A 23,549-nucleotide genomic window follows, 5' to 3' on the forward strand; every position below is an offset into this window, starting at 1 on the left:
TATATTTTAGCACTGTTAATGTGTTAACACAGCACTGTTAATTCACTTCTGCTTAGATACATTAACTATGAAACACGTTAGAAAGCATTACTTCGTACTTAAACAGCAGTGGCTTTACAAATCCGTCACACTTGCTCTTTCTTTACGCTCACAGCGCTGAGAATTTTCAGGTTCACATTTTTTATAGTGAATAATAAAATATAATTCACAACTTGGGCATATAAGAGAGATATAAAAGCAAATGAGTCAGTGAGTGGAGCTGGAGATGGCTAATTTTAATGCTATGTGACCCTTTTAACACACGGATGATGCATCAAGGAGAAGGATGATTCAGTGAATACTGCTGGAACTTGAAGCATTTGTTTATGTTCATTGAGCATTTTAATCATTTACAATAAAGAAGGACGGATGAACAGAATCAGCTGTGGATGTTCAGATCTGAAGCCAGAGTGGAGCTTGGATTCCTCCTCTCTAACTGTAAGGGGACGGTGTTGGGGCTACACCAGGTCTTGCCCCCTTCACTAATTCCCTACACTCTTTGTAAGAGCTGTGTATAATTGAGACTCCAGAGACGGGGGGGGGGGAAACAAACATGTATGATTTCTTGATGTGGATATGTCACATTACCCTGTGTTCTGGGAACAATCTTGTGGAATGGCTCAAGTGTGCGTTTGAGTTTCACGTGTCTATGTAAATATGGCAATAAATGACTGTACGCTCCACAAACGTGATAATAGTGTCAGTACAGAACGTGAGCATTGGAAGAATATGTCTATTGAACGTTATGGGTTGTAAATAAGTGACAATGAGCTTTGTGGTGTGCTGAATACTTATGGTCCTGCTGTAGAAACACAGTGTGTAGATCTTTATGCAAATGCCTGTTCCCCACAGTGGAATTATAGAAGTGTATTTATGTAAATTGCTCTACGCCACGACGTTCCTTTGCATATGTAAATGGGAACTCCTTTGGAGAAAAACAGGAAAAACAATTTCCCCTCTGGAATAATGAAGCACTCCAGTGTAATGCAGTGTTTGGGTTGAGCGGAGGCTTTTGTTGGAGAGTGTGAGTCTACGTGGATGAGCGATTACTGTAGTGTATTCAGACACCGCTGCCCTTTTTCTCCGTGTGTGACCGTCGGGCCGTTTACATTAATGTGTGTGTATGCGCGTGTGTGTGTCTGTAAACTGTGAAAACTGAGCATAATTTCCACAAATGAGATCAGTGTGATATGCTCAGTGGTCTACTGTAGTGTATTTTGCTTCACTTCAAAGTGTATAGGCTGTGTGAAATATATTTTTAAAGGTGCAATCAGGCGCAAAAAACAATGGAAATCTGTGTTTATCAGAATTATTTATTGTTATTATTGGTATTACAATGCATTTCATGGGCGGCACAGTGATGCAGCAGGTAGGTGTCGCAGTCACACAGCTCCAGGGACCTGGAGGTTGTGGGTTCGATTCCTGCTCCGGGTGACTGTCTGTTAGGAGTGTGGTGTGTTCTCCCTGTGTCTGCGTGGGTTTCCTCCGGGTGACTGTCTGTGAGGAGTGTGGTGTGTTCTCCCTGTGTCTGCGTGGGTTTCCTCCGGGTGCTCCGATTTCCTCCCACAGTCCAAAAGAACACGGACAAGGATTGGCGAATCAAAAGTGTCCGTAGGTGTGAATGTGTGTGTGTGTCTGTGTTGCCCTGTGAAGGACTGGTGCCCCCTCCAGGATGTATTCCCGCCTTGCGCCCAATGATTCCAGGTAGGCTCTGGACCCACCGCGACCCTGAACTGGATAAAGGTTACAGATAATGAATGAATGAATGCATTTCATAAAAGATGTATGCGGCTCACATAAAATGAAATAACTGATTGGATTTTAGACCCTGAATGAACCAATTTACGCTCCACAGAGTGGGCCCCCGCACTTAGATGAAGTCCAAAAACACACATTGGTAAGTGGACTGGCTGCGTGAGATTATCCACAGGTGTGTGTCTGTCCGGGAGAGAGTGTGATGTTCTCTGAAGCACTGACACACTCTCCAGGGTATGTTTCTGCCTCGCATCCATCCACAAATGAATGGTCCTTTTAGGAACCATTGTATTACACCCTTTCTAACACCTTGATCTTGATGCAAAAGTCCCTCTCTGAGTCTTCCCTCCTGGACGATGTCAGACAGGTTTGGCTTGTAATTATGGTGTGTGAGATGGGGGCTGGGTGGGTAGCGGTTAAACTGTGGTCTGTTGGTTTTTAGGTCCGTGCCTTGGGCTGATGCTGTAACCGTGATATTGTTTCTGTTGTTACTCCGTGCTCTTACTGCAGGTGTGGCAGTAGCACTGGAGCCTGTAGTGACTGGGGACTGATGTTCTTATCTGCTCCATTAGATCAGTGCTTGAGTAATTTTACGCCCATGACTCAGGAGCAGCTATGACAGCTTAATAATATACTGCAACCATTAGCCTCCGTTACAGCTCCGCAGACGGCCACAGCCAGTAAATAAGCAAACTCACTTTCACACGACTGCCGGGCAGATTAGCTTTACTTCCTCGTGCTCTTACGCTTTTCGTTTTGACTCTTGGTTCTCAGCTATTCTTCCTCCCTTCTGTAATCATTCGGAGTCTTGGTTCTTTATTCTACAAGACAGTTCCATCCTTGGAGTCTTGGGACTCATCTAATGTTCCTTACTCTCTTAGAGAGTTTCTCTTTTTGAGCCTTGGTTCTCGGCTATTCTTCTTCATCATTTTAAGAACGTTCTTCATTGAGTTCTTTGGATTTCTTCTTCCTTATTCTCCTCTGGAGTTCCTGTTTTGATCCTTGGTTCCTGGTTGTGTTTTTCCCTTTTCCTTCCTTATGATTTGGTGAGTTTTGAGTCTTGGATCTTCTTTTGTAATTCCTATATGCTCTACGTGTGTTTTGAGACTCCTCTTTTAGGGATTCTTTATTATGCTGTAAGAAAGTTGATCTGTTCTGAGTCTTGGTTGCTCTAAACGTTTCCTGAGGTCCTATAGGTTCCTGAGGTATTTTTTTGAGTTTTGGTTCCTCTTAGTGTTTCGTACTCCGAGAGACTCTGAGACCACCACCTTCTGAGTCTTATCTCAGTGTTTCTTCCTCATTTTTTTAGAGGGTTTCTCTATACTAAGGGCACTGCTAAACAAATAAAACTCAATTGAATGAAGCATGTCCCTCAAACTGACAGCAGTTTCTCATTTACACTGAACAGGTCATGACGCTTCCATAGCTCCAGAGTCTAGGGTGTGATCCTCACCTTGGGTCACCCTTTGCGTGGAGTTTGGTGTGTGTGTGTGTGAGACTGTCCACGGGTAGCAGTAGATGGAGAGCAGCTGGTCTGAGGTGGGTAGAAGGAGACCCCTATAGTGAGTCTTCCATCAGTGTCAGGCAGGACAGGTGGGCAGTCGTTTACTCCAAAAAAGAGTAGAGAGATGGAATTAGTTGTGCTTTTGATTTATGGAGTACATTTTCAGACTGTGGCCAGCGACTCCAGTAGATCTGAGTATAACTAAAAGGAGAGAACCAAATGGAAACGGGGAGGAGCTCCTTGAAACACAGGCTTCCCACAGTTCCCTGTGCTCATTCCTCGGTCTATAACTTTTACCTAACAGGAAACGTTAGATTTGTAAAGCTAAACTAAACAAGTGAGCTCTGAGCGTAGACCTGAAGACTTAGACAGTGTCTGAGACCCAAGCGTTAACGGGAACATTATTGTGGAGTTGGGGGCTTTGAAGGAAAAAGCTCTCTCCCTGCTGATGCCTTCTGAAGTCTGGGAACTAGTAAGAAGCCAGAGAGCCCTGTGATCACAGCAATCATGGTGATTGGTAATTAGAAATGAGGTCTCGCAGGAGCAAGACCATGCGTGGTTTTATTAGTCAGTAAGAGGGTTTTAATTAAAGGTTTCAACACCAAATTGAACTGGAAGCCAGTGCAGGGTTTTTAGGACCAGGCTGATCTGATCATCTGGACAAGTCCGAGTTTACTCTGACAGCAGTAGTTTTAGCTAATGGTCCAGGTGAACCAGCAAGGTTTAAGTCTGATTATTTAGTTCTTTAGTAGAAGAGTGTGTGATCTGTGAGTGTGTGAGTGACTGGGTGAGTGTGTGAAATTGTCCACAGGTGTGTAAATGACAGGAGAGGCTTGTTTTCATTTAAGCACTTTACCTCAGATTTAAGAAGTAAGATAAAATTTATGAATGCACACATTTTATAAACGAGGCCCTGGGTGTTTTGCAGGTGTCCATACTTTGTAGAAGTTAGTCCGGCTGCTCTGAGGCCGGTCGATCGACCAGAGGCTGTGGAGCCTTGACTGGGAGGGGAGGGGGGGGGGCTCTGTAATTGAACATTTTCATGCAGCCTCAGCATCGCTTGATGAATGTTTGTCTCACTGTAAACTCAGATCTCCTTCTCAGCCTCCATGACTCATCCTCCCTTTCCTCTGCCAAGGCACGGAGCGGCAGGATTTAGAGCTGTGTGTGCTCTCTCTCTGTCTGTGTGTGTGTGTGTGTGTGTGGATGGCTCTCACACTGAACAAGAGCTGTAATGAATAGTAATAAACTGCTTAATCCCTGCAGTGACAAAAGGGGGTTCCAGCACGGGCTGATCTTTGTCGCCGTTCCTAATGAAATCTCACCCAGAAGCTCCAGCAGCACCAAATGTGTGTATTATGCTCAGCACAATGACTACATACATCAAACTGACACCACACTAGGGCCGAGGGGGGGCGCGAGATGGAGCCATCTGATTGGCCGCTCTCTCTGTAAGCCATCAGCTCGCTGGAGGAGGGGGCCTGCTCTATTTATCCAGGACCAGATCACACCATCTGTCTCTCCATCAGCCAATCAGCTCTAATTCCCCCTCTTCCACCAGCCTCGTCTTCATCACAGCAGTGAGAGAGTTGGTGTTTTTACTGCCCCCCCCCCCCCCCCACACACACACACACACCCCCACATCCCGACTTCAATTCAGGTTAACACCGCCTCCTGTGCTGTGATTGGCTGAGAAGGTCTGGGCTCTCGCTCTGGTATTGGCCAGTAGTATCTCAATCCTGTGAAGTGGATGGTCATTCAAGTCTCCACTTCTGGGCTTTAACTGATTATTAGTGTCCACCTTTCTGTTTCTGTGCTGTGATTGGTTAATAGCATATTATCCTCTTTTCTGTGATTGGTTCTTATGTAGGATTGGGTCTGTGAGCCACTTCTTGAACTGCAATTGGATTGGAGAATCTTGATTGCAGAGCTGCCATTGGTTAATAGTGTCCCAGCCCCTCTCCTTTGATTGTTTGTGTCCCCGTGCTGTGATTGGCTAATAGTGTCCCTTCTGCTTTGCTGTGACTTGCTAAAAGTGTCCCTTCTCTCGTGCTGTGATTGGCTAATATTTTTCACTCATTCTCTGCTTTGATTGACTAATACTGCCCCTCATTCTGTGCTGTGATTGGGTAACACTGCCCCTTATTCTGTTCTGTGATTGGGTAATACTGCCCCTCATTCTGTTCTGTGATTGGGTAATGCTGCCCCTCATTCTGTTCTGTGATTGGGTAATGCTGCCCCTCATTCTGTTCTGTGATTGGGTAATACTGCCCCTCATTCTGTTCTGTGATTGGGTAATGCTGCCCCTCATTCTGTTCTGTGATTGGGTAATGCTGCCCCTCATTCTGTTCTGTGATTTGGTAATACTGCTCCTCATTCTGTTCTGTGATTGGGTAATACTGCTCCTCATTCTGTTCTGTGATTGGGTAATACTGTCCCTCATTCTATTCTGTGATTGGGTAATACTGCCCCATCTCCTGCATCTTGGCTGGCCCCAATGTCCCCCTTAATTCTGTGTTATGATGGACTAATATTGAGCCCTCTGCTTTGGCTAATATCTTCCTTCTCTGTTACTGTGACTGACAAATAGTGTCGTGTCTTCTGTGCTGTGATTCACTAATAGTGATCAGTGGTTGAGAAAGTCTTATTTCTTCCACACTGTGAGAGCTAAACCACTGTGCTGTGATTGGTTAAAAGGCTCTAATCTCCTTAACACTCTTCAGTTAATTATGTCACAATTCTTTGCCGTGATTGGCCAGTAGTTTTGCCTAATCTTCGCTATGATAGTTTAATCGTTTCCCCTATGCTTTGCTGTTTTTGGCCGATAGTGTCCGGTTCCTGTGATCCCACTGGCTAACTGTGTGTGTGTGTGTGTACTCTTATACTGTGATTGGCTAATAGTATTCCTATTAGGTACTGACTTTCAAATAATATCCTTCTGAGCTGTGATTGGCTGGTTATTTCATACTCCACACCCCCTCATCTAGCTTTCCGGCCAATGGAAAAGCGAAGCAGCGCACTAGGAGCCAATCACAGAGTAGGAAGGCGGGGCGTATCTGAATAGAGGTGTGGGAAAAATATATAACGAGGATATAACGCGTTTTGGTGTAGCGTGTGGGCTTCAAAGTGGGGACTGCAGAGAGAGAGAGAGAGAGAGAGGGAGGGAGGAGGAAGAAGAGTAACGTTGCGCCTCTCTGTGACGTCGTGAGAGAGAGAGAGAGAGAATCAGGTATGATGCTCCATCGTCCTCCGTGCGCGCCTCGTTCTGTGGATTTTCCGTGGTTTCCGTCGTGTTTTCTCGGTGGGCTTTGATCCGGCGGGGTAGCACCAGCCTGCTCTGGTGTGGACTAAGCCTCATTTTCTGCGAGAAGTCGATGGAAGCATGGCACATTTGTCAGCCCCAGTTGCTGCTGAGTATCGTGCGTAAACCTTGCTCGGATCTCTGAGCCTTCTGTACGGAGGTGGTGTGTGAGAGAGTGTGTGTGTGTGCGCGCGCGCATATATATATATGTGTGCTGTCCATCGTTCAAGTGTTGAAACCCAGCAAGCAATACGACCATGGACACTCGACTGTAGGCTACCGATGGCTGCAGGTGACCACTGCAACTTGTGATATTCTCCCCCACATTTCCCAGGAAAGCTGAGACTGCTAGTAATGACCAGTCTGACCAGTGGGCTGACTGAGAACCTGTCCATCTCCAGCCTCGACGCTTCAACCACGCAATAGTGAATTTATTCTGAAGCAGCTGTTTCAGAATAAAATTAAGCTGCTGTGAAGTTTTCTTCTTATTTTATTTTTTTTACTGTTTTTATTATTTCAACTGCAATAACTGCCAGCGCAACTGCAAGAACCTTAAACCTCGGCATCCCCTCTCTCCCTGGACTGGATAAGGACCCCAGATAAGGATCTAGGATCTTCTCCAATAAAGCCAGCAGCTCCTTGCTCCTGTAAGTGTCATTATTCTGTGTTTTGCATTCATCAGCGTGCTGCACTGGCTCTGTGGGAGGGTGTTATTCTCTCTAATGTGGACGAAGGCACTGCTTTGATGCAGGATCCCCGTCTGATGCACTTTCCTGGCCACTTGCAGGGATCAGATCTTTTTATTTTCAGTTTACATTCTCTTAATCGATTGGTCAGGGGCAGTTGTCATTAGCCGACAGAGCTGTGTATGAGCCCAGGAGGCCAGCTGTCATGTGGCACCCTTAAAATAGCTAGTAACACTATCATTAAACTTGCTTTATATAACCACATTACAGGCATAATAAGGGGAATGCATAGGCATTGCATAATACAGCGTATTGTCACCGTGGGAACGGAAAATCGCATCATTTTTGTACATAATAATATTGTGGGAAAGCTTCTTAATGAATGGACCAATAGAAATACTCGCATGAAAAGTTAAAACCTCCTCCTACGAATGTAGGGGTAAACAATGCAGACAATACAGAATACACATAGTAAACAAATAGCAGCATAAACACAGGACACACCCACTAAGCATGTTACAGTACATCACGGTGCGTACATCACACACAGCGTGAACACGTCTAAAGGGTTACACACAGCAGAGGCCAGGGGGATTATGACTGTAACAGGTGCAGAGTGTTTCCGACTGCACAAGCCCCTCACTCAACATTAACACTGTGCAAAGTAAAGGAAAGTTATTGTTTTACAAACGATAGCAAAAAATGTCCATTTTCTCTCCACGCAGGAGCCCTTTGCAGTTCATCTGTTGATCTACATACTTTCTAATCCCCCTTTCACACTGTACTTTAATGGTCGGGACCACCACAGACCAGGTGTGACATTCTCAGTGCTGCAGTGACACTGACGTGATGCTGGTGGTGTGTTAGTGTGTGTTGTGCTGGTGTAGAGTGGATCAGACACAGCAGTGCTGCTGGAGTTTTTAAACCCTGTGTCCACTCTCTGTCCACTCTGAGACACTCCTCCCTCGTTGGTCCACCTTGTAGATGTAGAGTCAGAGACAGTAGCTCTGATCTGTAGCTGCACAGTGTGTGTGGGTCGTCCTCTAGTCCTTCATCAGTTACAGGACGCTGTCGGCTGGGTGTTTTTGGTCGGTGGACTGTTCTCAGTCCAGACACTGAGGGGTTTAAAAACTCCAGCAGCACTGCTGTGTCTGATCCACTCTACACCAGATATGAGGTTTCGCTCAGACAGTGCTGATACACTGTAGACATTTTGTGGGGTGTGACTGAACAGGTGTACAAGTAGAAAACTTTGGACGTGTGAGAAATGCTATTCAGACTTATACATATACACAGATACAGCAGTGACTGCAGAGTTGTGGCTGTGGCCCCTCAGTGTTCTTAGAGCCATGCGCTGAGATCTGACGGAGGAGCGTCCACACACTCCGGAGTAAACCTCTGATCTCCCTCACACACATCTATCACAGCTGGGGGCAGGACCTCCTCCTGGGAGGCTCAGTCTGGAGGTTATGCAGGGTTAGTCCTCACGATGTAATACAGCCACACCGACTCTACTCTGTTGGTTTAAGGGTAATGTGTAAGCTTTTGTTTACTGCAGCTGTGTTGTAAGTGCAGGTGGAGTAGAGCTCCGCCGTAATCAAGCCGAGAGTGGAGCACATGACCGAGGGGCTTTCAGATCTTCAGGATTCACTGGAAGCGAGGAGGATTCAGAAGTAGCTCTGGGTGCGCCTTATACCAGTGTGTTTTTGTTGTAGATTTGGTCTAAGCAGCTTTAAAGCTCACAGTCAAGGTTGCAGTGCTATCAGTTTATGCTCAGTGTGATGTCTGAGGACCACATGCCCACCACTCGACCTGAAGTACCCAGCCACCCACCACCGCAGGAAAAACAAGGGGAGACCAAAGGCATGGCTCCTATTAAAACTCATCTCCAAAATGAATGAAGACAGCTGTGCCATTTTACAAAACATCATCCAGGGAGTGTGGTTTTAAAGACAGGAAGCTCCAAATTGCGTCCCCAGCACTTTACTGCTATTAGAAAAGGACACACAGAGAGGGTAGGGGTATCATTTCTTAAAGGGGAAGTTCACCTTTCTGACTTTTGAGCCTTTCTGAACACGGGAGATTTATGGGCAACTCACGCAGTGTTTACTGTAATACATTCAGCTTTAAAGTATCTTCATTAAGATTGTCCCTCATTAATATATGACCTCCAAAAAAATCAACAAAGACCTACTGTTCATAGTGGCCATCAGTGATGCTCTGGACTATTTTTTGTGTTTTGTAGTCTTTCAGCGCTGGAGGCAGTAGGTTTTTCTGATTAGAGGCGTGTTCAAATTAACCTCCTACTCACTATTCCCTGCATTACTCACTGTATAGTGCACTGTCACAGGGAATGAATTCAGGGGGGTACTGGATGATTTCAGACACTTCCACTACAAATGTCATATCACCAGTCCACGCCCGTAAGAGTCTAACTGCATGAGAAGAGTCTGAACATGTTGTTTTGTGAAATAAATAATAGTAGATATTATATATATTTCTTTAAAATGTCCTTCTGAAGGTGTCTTTGGTTTATTTTGTATTCTGACCATTACGTTCCTGCACCAGCTCTGTATATCAGTGCATTATGCTTATACTATATTCCCTTGGGTACATCGGTTGTACACTGCTTGTTGCAGTGCATTGTGGGACTAAAAGCTGTGCACAGAAAATTGTGCACTATGATTTTGGACACTACTGGAAAATGGCAGAACCTCACAATAGTGCACATAGTGAATAGGGCACTGTTTCTGACACAGAATTGGATTTTCTTTTTTAATTTTAAATTTAGCAACTTAGCACATAGCAACAGAGGCAGAAAAACTAATTTAGGAGGTGCTTCAGATGCAGGATGAATACCTTTGTATCATTCAAGCGTGCAAATGTAGTTAACACAACTAGACGTTTTAGCCTCCTGAAGTGCCTTTTCAGCGGCATGGTGGTGCAGCAGGTAGTGTCGCAGTCACAGAGCTCCAGGGGCTTGGAGGTTGTGGGTTCAAGTCCCACTCCGGGTGACTGTCTGTGAGGAGTGTGGTGTGTTCTCCCTGAGTCTGCGTGGGTTTCCTCCAGGTGACTGTCTGTGAGGAGTGTGGTGTGTTCTCGCTGTGTCTGCGTGGGTTTCCTCCGGGTGACTGTCTGTGAGGAGTGTGGTGTGTTCTCCCTGAGTCTGCGTGGGTTTCCTCCAGGTGACTGTCTGTGAGGAGTGTGGTGTGTTCTCGCTGTGTCTGCGTGGGTTTCCTCCGGGTGACTGTCTGTGAGGAGTGTGGTGTGTTCTCCCTGTGTCTGCGTGGGTTTCCTCCGGGTGACTGTCTGTGAGGAGTGTGGTGTGTTCTCCCTGTGTCTGCGTGGGTTTCCTCCGGGTGACTGTCTGTGAGGAGTGTGGTGTGTTCTCCCTGTGTCTGCGTGGGTTTCCTCCGGGTGACTGTCTGTGAGGAGTGTGGTGTGTTCTCCCTGTGTCTGCGTGGGTTTCCTCCGGGTGACTGTCTGTGAGGAGTGTGGTGTGTTCTCCCTGTGTCTGCGTGGGTTTCCTCCGGGTGACTGTCTGTGAGGAGTGTGGTGTGTTCTCCCTGTGTCTGCGTGGGTTTCCTCCGGGTGACTGTCTGTGAGGAGTGTTGTGTGTTCTCCTTGTGTCTGCGTGGGTTTCCTCCGGGTGACTGTCTGTGAGGAGTGTGGTGTGTTCTCCCTGTGTCTGCGTGGGCTTCCTCCGGGTGACTGTCTGTGAGGAGTGTGGTGTGTTCTCTCTGTGTCTCATGGGCTTCCTCCGGGTGACTGTCTGTGAGGAGTGTGGTGTGTTCTCTCTGTGTCTCATGGGTTTCCTCCGGGTGACTGTCTGTGAGGAGTGTGGTGTGTTCTCTCTGTGTCTGCGTGGGTTTCCTCCGGGTGCTCCGATTTCCTCCCACAGTTCAAAAACACACGGTAGGTGGATTGGTGACTCAAAAGTGTCCGTAGGTGTGAGTGTGTCAGTGAATGTGTGTTTGTCTGCGTTGCCCAGTGAAGGACTGGCGCCCCCTCCAGGGTGTATTCCCGCCTTGCGCCCAATGATTCCAGGTAGGCTCTAGACCCACTGCGACCCTGAACTGGATAAGGGTTACAGAAAATGAATGAATGAATTCCCAAGTATTCCCAGGAGGAAAACTGAAATATTCCTTTACCGTTGTCCGACCGTGTCCTCATCACTGCGGACTCCCTCTCTGAGGTTCTCTGGTGTCGACAGAACTAAACGAATACCAAATGAGTCGTTTGACACAAATGTGTCCACAGAAGCACGCTGACCTTTCAGTGTGATGTAAAAACACGAAGAGGAGAAGAGAAAATGTTTTATTCACACAGCTATTGGAAAGAGCTAGAGATACCCCCCCTACACACACACACATACACACACACACTCACACACAGACACACACACACACACACACACAGAGGGATGGAATTAGAGAGAGACAGAGAACAATGAATGTGTTCATACAGACAAGCAATATATGGGCTCCCGAATAGTGCAGTGCTCTGACGGCGGGGAGATGGATCATTTTTATATCGGAATTGCTGTATGAAAGAGTAGTTTTCAAATCACAAGAGTAGCAGATTTAATTCTAGCCTAAATGATCAAGAACAATGTCTAAACATGTTTTACATAGGGACATTTAGCTCCTGTAGCAGAGACAGACACTGAATCTTGGAACTCTCACTTAAATTATAGGAAATAATCACTATTCAAATCAAAAATAAATATGAATAAATATAGTGGGGAAAAATAAGAACAAAGGAGAAAGAGAATCGAGCAAAAACGGCTAAAATCCAGAGCTTCTGTTCCTCAGTCCTGGGCTCCTGCGCTGAACTGAGCTGTGGCTCTGTATCATTTAAAGAAACAGGCGCTGAAACCGGCTGTTCTCAACAGGGCGGTTTAGACAGAGGGAGAATGCTGCTGTAGTATTTGATCATTGTGGTATTTTGACCAAAGCATGTCACGGTCATTTAATTAAGACCCGGAATTCATTTCGAGGAGCCTTTGCTCCTTTAGCTTTGGGAGGCAAGTGCTGTGCAGTGTGTAGTGCTGTGTTCAGCTGATGCCTCAGTTTAGCGATTAAAACATATGTATGCCGTTGTTATGTATTAACGGTAACTGTTCTTTCACAGGTCTTCGCTGATGAAACATGTTGTAGCTTGGGCTGCGTTGACTGTGGCGTGCTCTTCTGAATACTAAACACAGCATTACCAGTGAATACTCCAGGATGGGAATTCAGGCCAACCCTAGTTTATTTGCATTTATTCTAATATTAGCATTTTTAAAGAGTAAATAACTTTACACATCATTTTCCTCGACGCCTGAGACCTGCTCAGCACTTTACATTACACGCTTTTCATTCGGTAGATACTGTCCTTGACTCTGAGTAACAGGCAGAAAAGGATCCAGCAGCAGAGCTTATCAGTGAAACAGATACATATCGGGGAACACACACACACATTCTCACACTGCTGAAATGGATACATGCAGTTTACAGGAACATGTTTATATTTTCAGCATCTCTCTCTCTCTCTCTCACACACACACACACAGTCATATCTCAGGCCATGTCTCTGTCCATGGTGCTGAAATCGAACTGCAGAGGAATTTTAAGGGCTAAATAGTAGAGGGCAGTGTCAGTGGGGGCTGTGAGAGTCTAGACAAGTGTCCATACACACTTACAAACACACACACACACACACACACCAGAGGACACTGGCACACTCCCTTAAATTAGAGTTCCTCAAATATGAATGTTAGAGACCCTCTTATGAATTTCTACAGAGGTCAAACCAGTGAGGCAAGTGGAGGCACTCTTCAGTCCGTTTCTCCAGAATTGAGGGGTTTTCACTGTCCACTTTCCTTTGGACAGTTCGGTTTAGAAGGCGTCACTTTAGTTTTAGCCGACCTTAGCCTGATTTGCTAAGCAACGTCTGACGAGTTCAAGTCAACACGCTACCTGCTGCTGAGGGCATTGTTGTGATGGAAAATGTTCTACAACCTCTTTGATTGGACTCAGAACTGAGAGATTTTGAGGAAAGGTTTTTCCAATCTTTGTTTTGTTGTTGATCCGTAGTAAACTGCACTGAGGTCTGGACCAGAGTCCACTTATTGAACAACATTGTTCTAAACTCTGTGTGTGTGTGTGTGTTTAATGCAGACACTCTATAAGGTTCACAGCTGTGTACTATGGACACACTAGTGGCCGTATACATTCTGTCAAACTTGCACACTGAATGGTCCAATAGAAACACTCTGATAGGAGAAAATAATGTGCTCCAGTATCTTACGCTGAATGTTTTCTTCTCATCTCCAGTGGTCTGTGTGAACAGAGGTGAACATTACACTCTGAGAAAAGGCGCTAAAGGTATAACAGTGCTGTTAAAGTCCAGTTGTGTTCCCTTGGGACGTATGAAATCAACACACATTTTAAAATCGACATTTAGAATAGAATAATGTACAATTATGTTCCCTAACTAAAGGTACAGAATATTTACCCCTGAGGGTGTGTGTGAGAGGGTGTCATTGTTGGGAGGACCCCCCTGTCCTGGGGCTAAAATAAAAACAGAGATTGAGAAAAGGAAATTGAGTTGCCATAATGCAATACACTTTCCTAAAGATCAAATCCGTTTTAGATGCTGCAGTGTCGTTTACACAAAGCAGATGTGTGGTCCACATGTGGAATCTGGTCTAATACAGATTTACACATAAGCTCTGGCCACTACACATTTGCAGTTGTCTCAGATTTGTTTTTAGTTACTGTTTTATTACATTTCCGAGCTTAAAAATCAGGGTGGGAGCCCAAGCAGACTTTATTTTTTGAGAACAATCAACGTAGTTGGAAAAGTTGTCTTTTACATCTCGAAAACCGTGCACACACAGAGCTTAGTTTAAACCCCTCTCACAACTTCCTGTTTACCATCTCTTTAAGCAACTCTCTGCTGTTACTCTTCAGAGCAGGAGTTGTGCTTTTTTTGACGTGAATTGGAAATCCCCAGCTTTACAGGGAGTCTAAACGTCTCGAGGCGTGGACCAATAGGAATGCTGTAAAACGGCTTAAAGGAAAATCTGTTTCATGAACTTCCAGTGAAGTTACCTTTGTATGGTTTAGTTCCACACATCGCTGATGTACACTTGGTATTATTTTCTGAATTACTAATCCGTACACTAGAAGGAGGCATGTTTATCTCTTAATAAGTAAACCATGGCACACTGGAATCCTATTAAACCACATCAGCACATGAGAAAAGAACAGAAGACTGTCACCTCCACAGCCACAACCCCCCTGTCAGGAACTAGGGGAAGATAGGGACGTTTGTTGTGACGACAGTTTGTCCAGGTTGTTTTCTAGCGATCAGCAGTGCAGCTGGGAAGTAGTATCCTGTTCAGTTGTGTAATTCGGACACCTGCTCGCCTTCAAGACTTCTTTTTTAACGGCCGTCATCTGCGTCTGAGGTGAGGCTGCAGTCAGCCGCAGGTCTCTGGGTTGAACAACGGCTGGAGTAGGATCAGTAAACTTATATATTGTGTGTATTTTTACAACTTTCATTTATATCTTTATGCTGTTGCTAAATTTTAGCTTCTATTTCAATAAACACAATGGTGACATTGTGCTGTTTTTAAATTGAAGTTGTTTCTGAAAATTTGTTGGTGTTTATTGTGTTAGTGTGTGTTGGTGTTTATTGTGTTAGCATTTGTTTATGTTTATTTTGTTAGTGTTTAGTTTTTTAGGATTTGTTGGTGTTTATTGTGTTAGTGTGTGTTAGCATTTGTTGGTGTTAATTGTGTTAGTGTTTAGTGTGCTATTGTTTAGAGTCTTAGCGTTTGTTGGTGTTTATTGTGTTAGTGTTTAGTTTTTTAGCATTTGTTGGTGTTTATTGTGTTAGTGTTTAGTTTTTAGGATTTGTTGGTGTTTATTGTGTTAGTGTGTGTTAGCATTTGTTGGTGTTAATTGTGTTAGTGTTTAGTATGCTATTGTTTAGAGTCTTGGCGTTTGTTGGTGTTTATTGTGTTAGTGTTTAGTTTTTTGCATTTGTTGGTGTTTATTGTATTAGTGTTTAGTTTTTATGATTTGTTGGTGTTTATTGTGTTAGTGTGTGTTAGCATTTGTTGGTGTTAATTTTGTTAGTGCTTAGTGTGCTATTGTTTAGAGTCTTAGCGTTTGTTGGTGTTTATTGTGTTAGTGTGTGTTGGTGTTTATTGTGTTAGCATTTGTTTGTGTTTATTTTGTTAGTGTTTAGTTTTTTAGCATTTGTTGGTGTTTATTGTGTTAGTGTTTAGTGTGCTATTGTTTAGAGTCTTAGCGTTTGTTGGTGTTTATTGTGTTAGTGTTTAGTTTTTTAGCATTTGTTGGTGTTTATTGTGTTAGTGTTTAGTTTTTAGGATTTGTTGGTGTTTATTGTGTTAGTGTGTGTTAGCATTTGTTGGTGTTAATTGTGTTAGTGTTTAGTATGCTATTGTTTAGAGTCTTGGCGTTTGTTGGTGTTTATTGTGTTAGTGTTTAGTTTTTTGCATTTGTTGGTGTTTATTGTATTAGTGTTTAGTTTTTAGGATTTGTTGGTGTTTATTGTGTTAGTGTGTGTTAGCATTTGTTGGTGTTAATTTTGTTAGTGTTTAGTGTGCTATTGTTTAGAGTCTTAGCGTTTGTTGGTGTTTATTGTGTTAGTGTGTGTTGGTGTTTATTGTGTTAGCATTTGTTTGTGTTTATTTTGTTAGTGTTTAGTTTTTTAGCATTTGTTGGTGTTTATTGTGTTAGTGTTTAGTGTGCTATTCTTTAGTGTCTTAGTGTTTGTTGGTGTTTATTGTGTTAGGGTTTAGTGTGCTATTGTTTAGTGTCTTAGCATTTGTTGGTGTTTATTGTGTTAGTGTTTAGTGTGCTATTGTTTAGTGTCTTAGCGTTTGTTGGTGTTTATTGCGTTAATGTGTGTTGGTGTTTAGTGTGTTAGCATTTGTTGGTGTTATTGTGTTTAGTATGTTGACGTATCGTATGTTTGCTTTTAGTGTGTTAGAATTTGTTGGTGTTTATTGGGTTAGTGTTTAGTGTGTTGATGTATCGTGTGTTTGCGTTTAGTGTGTTAGAGTTTGTTGGTGTTTATTGCGTTCATACAGCAGAAGCTCTAAAGGGGAACAGAGGCTTTCCGTTTTGCTGTTGTTTTTGCGTTTGCTGTTCATTGATTTATCCATAGATCTCCCACAAACACTGTCCAGTGTAGTTTGCTAAAGGGATTGCTTCAAAGGGCCATTTGCAAATTGCATTTGAAAGAGGGCTACAGCTGTGGATTCTGTGATAGAAATATACAGCATGTGAGCAGCTGTGTTTCAGGCTGCCCTCATACACAGGGAAGGGTCAAACTAAAGGCCTGTACACAGTGGGGCTGATTTTTACAGGTGGGAAACCAGCAGACCACAGCGCTGTGTAAAGCCTTTTATCAAAACTTGTTCACGTTTCCCAAACGAGCCGTTCTCATTTTGTGACACATTTTACACAGAGTGCAGGCCCCTCCTCCTCATCGGAGTCTCTCCAATCACAGCGCTGGACCCGTGTTTATGTGAGTGTCACGTTTCCGCGCTGTTCCATGTGTTTCCTTGTCTCTCACGTGCTCCTTCAGCACATGGCTCTGGTTTGGTTTGTTCTTATCTCCGCCTTAGCATCAGTGTTACCACCTGTGCCTCCTTTGTGGTCCCGCCCCTTCGAGAAGAAAGAGGAACATGCGAAAACGTCTAAAACCCAGAGCTACTCCTCTCTCCTGGGCTCTTGTGCTGAACTGAAACATGGCTCATTATGATTTAAAGGAACAGGTGCTAAAACCAGCCTCTCTGAACAGGGCTGTTTAGACAGGAGAACAATGCTGCTGTGGAGTTTGATCCTTGTGGTGTTTTGACCAAAGCAGGTCACAGAATTCAGTTCGTGATTGAGGCGGTGGAGCTCCACATGGTGCTGATGTTTTGTAGAATTGGGTGCAGCTGCAGTTGGATGCAACTTTTATTTGAGGTAGAAAAAAAAAGCTTTTAAGTTTTTAAAATTGTGTCCAAATTGATTTGTCTGGAAAAAAAGCTGACCATAAATAGGACAATGACAGAGACAGTGTGTCCACAGAGTTCAGGAAGAAATGGTGTTACACGCTGAGGTGTTACACAGTGGCGGCTCTTTGGAGTCTGTCTGGTGTTACTGCGTCTGTTGAAGCTGCTGCTCTGAAGGCGTCTGTGCTCTGTGGCAGGTGCGTCTGAAGTGTGTGAGGTGGGTGTTTTTTCCTGCTGCAGTGTTTTGAGGTGCAGTTCCAGGACGTCTCTGAGTGTAAATGGGGTTAATTAGCGTTTGTGCAGTGAATGTGTTTATTCATCAGCAAGGCAGCCCTCCCTTGAGACAAAACAGAGAGCTAACCAACTCCTTTAATTAGGGAATTAATGAATAATAGGGGATGCCACTGTGGCTCTGCTGACGGAGCTCTGTATTTTCAGATCTGATTGAGGCACTGAAACCAAAAAATGATTAATTTTGTATGCGCACATGCTCTGGACGGAGAGACCGGGATTGTTCTGGATAATTTGGAGGCTGCTGAAAAAGCTGATGCTAAGAAGCTTGTCATTAAAATGGACACAGTGTTCAGTCCAACTCGGAAAGCAGGGCTTCGGTTAGCACTTCTTATGCAGAAACTGGGCTGGCCACTTTATCAGAAACACAGCTCTTGTAGCGCCACGTCCTCAAAGGTTCTTCTGTAAACATAATGGTTCTACACAGAACCATGAACACTCAATGAATGTTCTATGGGTAAACAGTGAAATGTTCAGACTGATGGAGAATGAGTTTGTTGGTGTTTAATGTGTTAGTGTGTGTTAGAGTTTATTGTGTTATCATTTGTTAACGTTTAGTGTGTTGGTGTGTATTAGTGATTAATCGGCTAGTGTTCGTGTGTTGGTGTTTACTGTGTTGATCTTTAGTCTGTTAGCATTAGTTGGTGTTTATTGTGTTAGCATTTGTTAGTGTTTAGTGTGTTAGTGTTTAGTGTGCTATTGTTTAGTGTCTTAATGTTTGTTGGTGTTTATTTTGTTAGCATTTGTTGGTGTTTACTGTGTTAGTGTTTAGTTTTTTAGCGTTTATCGGTGTTTATTGTGTTTGTGTTTAGTGTGCTGTTGTTTAGTGTCTTAATGTTTGTTGGTGTTTATTGTGTTGGCGTTGATTGTGTTAGTGTGTTAGCGTTTGTTGTTTATTGTGTTAGTGTTTAGTGTGCTATTGTTTAGTGTCTTAGCATTTGTTGGTGTTTATTGCATTAGTGTGTGTTAGTGTTTAGTGTGCTATTGTTTAGTGTCTTAGCATTTGTTGGTGTTTATTGCATTAGTGTGTGTTAGTGTTTAGTGTGCTATTGTTTAGTGTCTTAGCATTTGTTGGTGTTTATTGCATTAGTGTGTGTTAGTGTTTAGTGTGTTGGCATTTAGAGTGTTAGCATTTGTTGGTGTTATTGTGTTTATTATGTTAATGTTTAGTGTGTTGGCGTGTTGTTGTTAAGTGTGTTGATGTCTCGTGTGTTCGCTTTTAGTGTGTTAGAGTTTGTTGGTGTTTATTGGGTTAGTGTGTGTTAGTGTTTAGTGTGTTGCATATAGTGTGTTAGTGTTTAGTGTGTTGACGTATTGTTTGTTTGCATTTAGTGTGTTGGCATTTGTTAGTGTTTATTGTGCATTAGTGTTTATTGTGCTAGTGTGTGTTAGTGTTTAGTGTGTTTGATGTGTTAGTATTTGTTGGTGTTTACTGTGTTAGTGTGTGTTAGTGTTTTGTGTGTTAGCGTTTGTTGGTGTTTATTGTGCTAGTGTTTGTTAGGGCTAATGTGTTAGTTTGTGTTAGGGTTTATTTTGCGTGTGTTAGTGTTTATTGCGTGTGAATTAGTGTTTATTGTATTTGTTTGAGTTAGTGTTCAATGTGTTTAAAGTTAGTGTTTGTTAATGTTTAATGTATTAGTGTGTGTTAGTGTGTTTTGTCCTGTTATGAGGTTTGTCTTTTTGTGCTTGTTGCTGCTGTAGGAAAGCTGTTTCCCTCAGGGATCAATAAAGTTATTCATCCATCCATCCATCCGTTCTTCCATCTGTTCATCCATCCATTTAAATAGAACAATATACAACTCATCCTCCATCAGTCTGAAGAGCCCATTCAACTTTTAAAGAACCCTGCATGCACTAAATGGTTCCTTGACTGATCAAGGTTCTAGATAGGACCATTGTCTTTACTGAAGAACCTTTGAAGAACCATCTTTTCTATGGTGGGGAGTGGGGAGACTGTAGCTCAGTTAGACATGTGTCTGTCCTTCTCTAGTCCTTCATCAGTGGTCAGAGCTGCTCTATATCTTGCAGAAGTGGACCCCTCTCTTACACAGCAGTGATAGTGACCTGTGTGAAATCCCCCTAAGCAGCATTGTGTCTGATTTACAAATACTAAAACACACACACACACACACACACACACCCGCACAATCTACCGTGTAAGAATCCCATAAGAAATGTCTGGCAGCTTAAGTTTCCAGCAGATTACTGTTGAATTATGATAATCTGCTGCCTATATTAATACATTAAAAGCAAGCGTGAAATACAGTGAATGTCTGTTTTTTTCAGGTGTGTTTAGCAATTATATCTGCTTGTGAATTACTGTATAATTAAAGGAGCAGTGTCTAAGTTCTAGAGTTCTTCAAAAGAATGGAAAAGAGTGTATAATCCCCAGTAACTGCAGATCAGTATGCTTTTGTTTGGACGTAGGCATAGAGCAAACATAGAGCAGATGGAGGGAGGTGTATCGATGAACACAATGTATATACATCACTGTACTTTCCCATTCAAAATCTCCCATTTCCTACAGAGTACCATGTCAGTGACACAGGGCTGCTGCTGCTGCGCGGCGGCCCTGGGCTCCATTAAGAGTGAGTCAGAGTGGACGCTGGTGAATTGCGCAGATCTGAAGTCTGTAATTGTGGAACTTCAAAGCTGGTGTTTGTAGTAAAGAGGACGCTGAGTGTGTAGCTTCCATCAAGTCTGTGATTTATCCTTCTCCATAGCGACAACATACAATCAGCCATGTGTCAGATGTCTTTCATACGCACGGAAACACACAGGATGGTGAAGTCAATGCAGAAGGGTTTGGCTAACATCAACATCAGGGGTTGATTCTCGTGAGAGTGTTTGGTTATCAATAGTTCTGATAACACTCTGTGGTTGAAGAGCCTTACATTGATATACATTACAATGACATAAGTTAATGCAGGGTTAGGAGTCAAGCCCAAGGACTGTAATTGCCTGCGATGGTGCTGGAGGCTTGGAGGCAGGATGCAAGTGCAGATGTTGTTTATTAAAGAGGATATATTATTTTTTTTAAAAGTCCCCTGTTCAGTGCACGTGTGCATTAATATGTGTATCTGGAGTCCACCCATTCCGAATCTGGGAAACAAGACCACCCAGTGGTTTTCTGTAGTCTGATCACCCAGACGAGCTGCACTCTTCAAAATAAAAGTGCTACTAAAGATTCTTAGAGTGACGCCATCACAGAACTTTTGGTTCCATAAAGGGCCATTTCTGATGTGTTTAAATGGGTAAAGAGCCTTACTTTTGTCAAGTGCAGACATTTTCAACTTGTTCCGCCTCCTCGTCCGAGTCTCACATCACAGCGCTGGACCCGTGTTTATGTTGTTTTTGGGGTGAACTGCGGGTCATTATCACTGTAATAGTGAGAATAGAGCCTCTGTCATTGGTACTCTGGGCTCAGCACTGCAGAAAGTGCACTATGTAGCTTTTGGAAGAGGGTCAGAAACATGAGCTCATGTGCAGCTGCTCCAGGGCCGTGGAGGGTTTCCTATGGAGGTTATACAAGTTGTGTCCACAATGGTGTTACGTCCACTCTTCACAAGGCGTGTCCACAGACGTTGCGACATGTCGCGGGTGGAGCGAGTCGCTCAGAGAGGATCGACCCGAGGCTGTGTCCAGTGACCTGTGTCTGATTGAAGGGAGACTCAGTGAGAATGATCTAGTGGTCCGACTTGGAGAGGGATTGACCAGCCGTGGTCATCAGAGTCCTGCAGGAAGCTGCTGTAAGAGCCTGGCTCTGATGGACAGGTTAATCGTCCGGCTCCTCGGTCTTCTGCTTTACGATGGTAAGTGATGAAGTCTGGAGAGAGAAAGAGAAAGACAGACAGAGAGAGAAAGAGAGAGAGGTAAATTGTGTGTGATTGGCAGGAGGAAGTAGACGGCAGGTAAATGGAGTTCCTGATTGACACTCGGGTCACAGACAGAGTCCAGAGAGGCCGAGGAACACCAGGAACACACAGCTCTGAGACAGAGATCAACACCTCAACTTCCAGCTTCTTCACACACACACACACACACTGATATTCATGAAGGACACGTGTGCGCCCCCATACTGATGTGTTTCTTTTACTTTCACTCGTGTTCCATTCCTCTCTCACTATCTCTTGTCTTTCTCTTTTTATTTACTTCTGTCTCATTCTCAATCCCTTTCTCATCTCATTTCTCTCTGTCTAGCTTCCTTTCGCTGTCTTTCCCCCTCTGTCTCTTGGTCTGATTGTATCCTTCTCTCTCTCTCTCTGTGTCAGTGTGTAGTGTCAGGATAAATACATATGTCCTCTGAGTTGCGTGTTATTGTTTTCGTGTCAGAGGCTCCTGACTGTGTTGGTTTATTACTGAACTGTGTGTTTCTCGGGCATTAACCTTCACACACGGTGTCACTCTTTACCAGAACATAGTGTGAAAATACTGTGAAGAATAAATGAAATAGTATTCGATTTTCAACACTACTCTATGTATTAATGAATGATACTGTGATAAAGCTCACCCCTACACCATCGCAAAGTGAAATGGTGGGAGGTGTTCTCTATGGGTAGAGTCGGGCGAGAGGCCTGAGATGTTATAAGGTCGACTCGAAATAACACCGAGAGGTTCGATTTTTGGTTCCCTTCCACCTTTATTTACACACCAGACTTTAAATTACTATTTACAATATATATACACGCGCGCTCCTTGTGAACAAAAAAAATTAACAAAACAAAATTCTCTATAAGCAGAGACAAAAAGGATAAAGACAACTAAATCAATTGAGTCTTATTATGCCCTTAGGTTATGCTCCTCTCGCTACGGTCTAGCAGAGTCCCCTCCTTTTACCCCTGTGTGGTATATATATATAGGTAGCCCCGCCCCTTAGAATATACCATTCCCTGAAGAGGTATAAGTTATAGTATCTTGGATACACAAGTTATACACAAGTTTCCTAAACAATAAAAATTAACAAACTAACAACTGTACCAAGATTCAGTTACAGCCATGGCATGTTTAACATTCATTCATAATATCACTATTTATTAGATAATATATTTTCCCTCTTCTAGATGCTAGTTCCCCCTTCCCTCTGTGGAGAATGGATTCAACCAGGTAAGTAAAACTCAGCATCAAGAGATAGTACTCTTTTCCCTCTCACATGACCCGTATGCAGGTGAGTAAGTACAGGTAAGTATACATAATGGTTTCTCTTGGTGATGTGTCACAGGTACTGTACATCATCACAGATACTGTCTCCTCTTAAAGTGAACTTTAAAGCAGCAGTCAGCCATTTTATCCAGTGATGATGATGATGATGATGATGGTGGTTCTCATTGTGAAACAGCAGTTAAACTGACTCCTAGCAGCTTGGATGTTTCCGATATTCTGGACTGTTTATTTACCCTTAACCTTGACCAATTTCACACACACTCACTCTGTCACTCACACACTCACCCCTGTGGATAGTTTCACACACACACACACACAGTCACGTGTGAGCAGTTTGAAATCAGAAGAAAAAACATGTTAAATATATTTGTTTGAAATTGCTGTGGGTTAATCCTACTCTCCTCTGGTTCTTCTTTGCGCTCGCACAAAACACACACACACACACACACACACACTTCATTTCTCCACTTGTACCTGGTGCTGCTGCATGCTGCTGTTTTGATGATACTGATATGACTGTAATTTGTCTCAATTTCAGATCATAACTGTCCTATTGACAAATCAGAGTAAGTGTGTAATAGAGAGAGAGAGACACAAAGAGAGAGAGAGAGAGAGAGAGAGAGAGAGATCCTGTCCTGGTGTGTTTTGTTTGTAGTGAGATTATGTAAACAGAGCTGTCTCAGAGTCACTATGGTTCTAACACTGGTCACTGTAACTGTGGCACTGTACTAACACCTAACCACACACACACACACACACTGACCACTACATTAAAAACATGCACACAAACAT

The 23,549-nt window shown here is 43.5% G+C and overlaps 1 protein-coding gene across 1 annotated transcript in view; it reads left to right on the forward strand.

Moving 5' to 3' along the window:
* The first annotated feature begins 6,461 nt into the window (after positions 1–6,461).
* gabbr1b (gamma-aminobutyric acid (GABA) B receptor, 1b) overlaps positions 6,462–23,549 on the forward strand; it is a 209,313-nt gene continuing 192,225 nt past the window's right edge. Inside the window, exon 1 of the mRNA XM_066673693.1 lies at positions 6,462–7,246. The gene's annotated coding sequence lies outside the window, so the exon portion shown is untranslated. The remainder of the gene's footprint in view (positions 7,247–23,549) is intronic.

This window comes from Hoplias malabaricus, chromosome 6 (assembly GCF_029633855.1).
Source record: "Hoplias malabaricus isolate fHopMal1 chromosome 6, fHopMal1.hap1, whole genome shotgun sequence".
NCBI classification, from domain to species: Eukaryota; Metazoa; Chordata; class Actinopteri; order Characiformes; family Erythrinidae; genus Hoplias; species Hoplias malabaricus.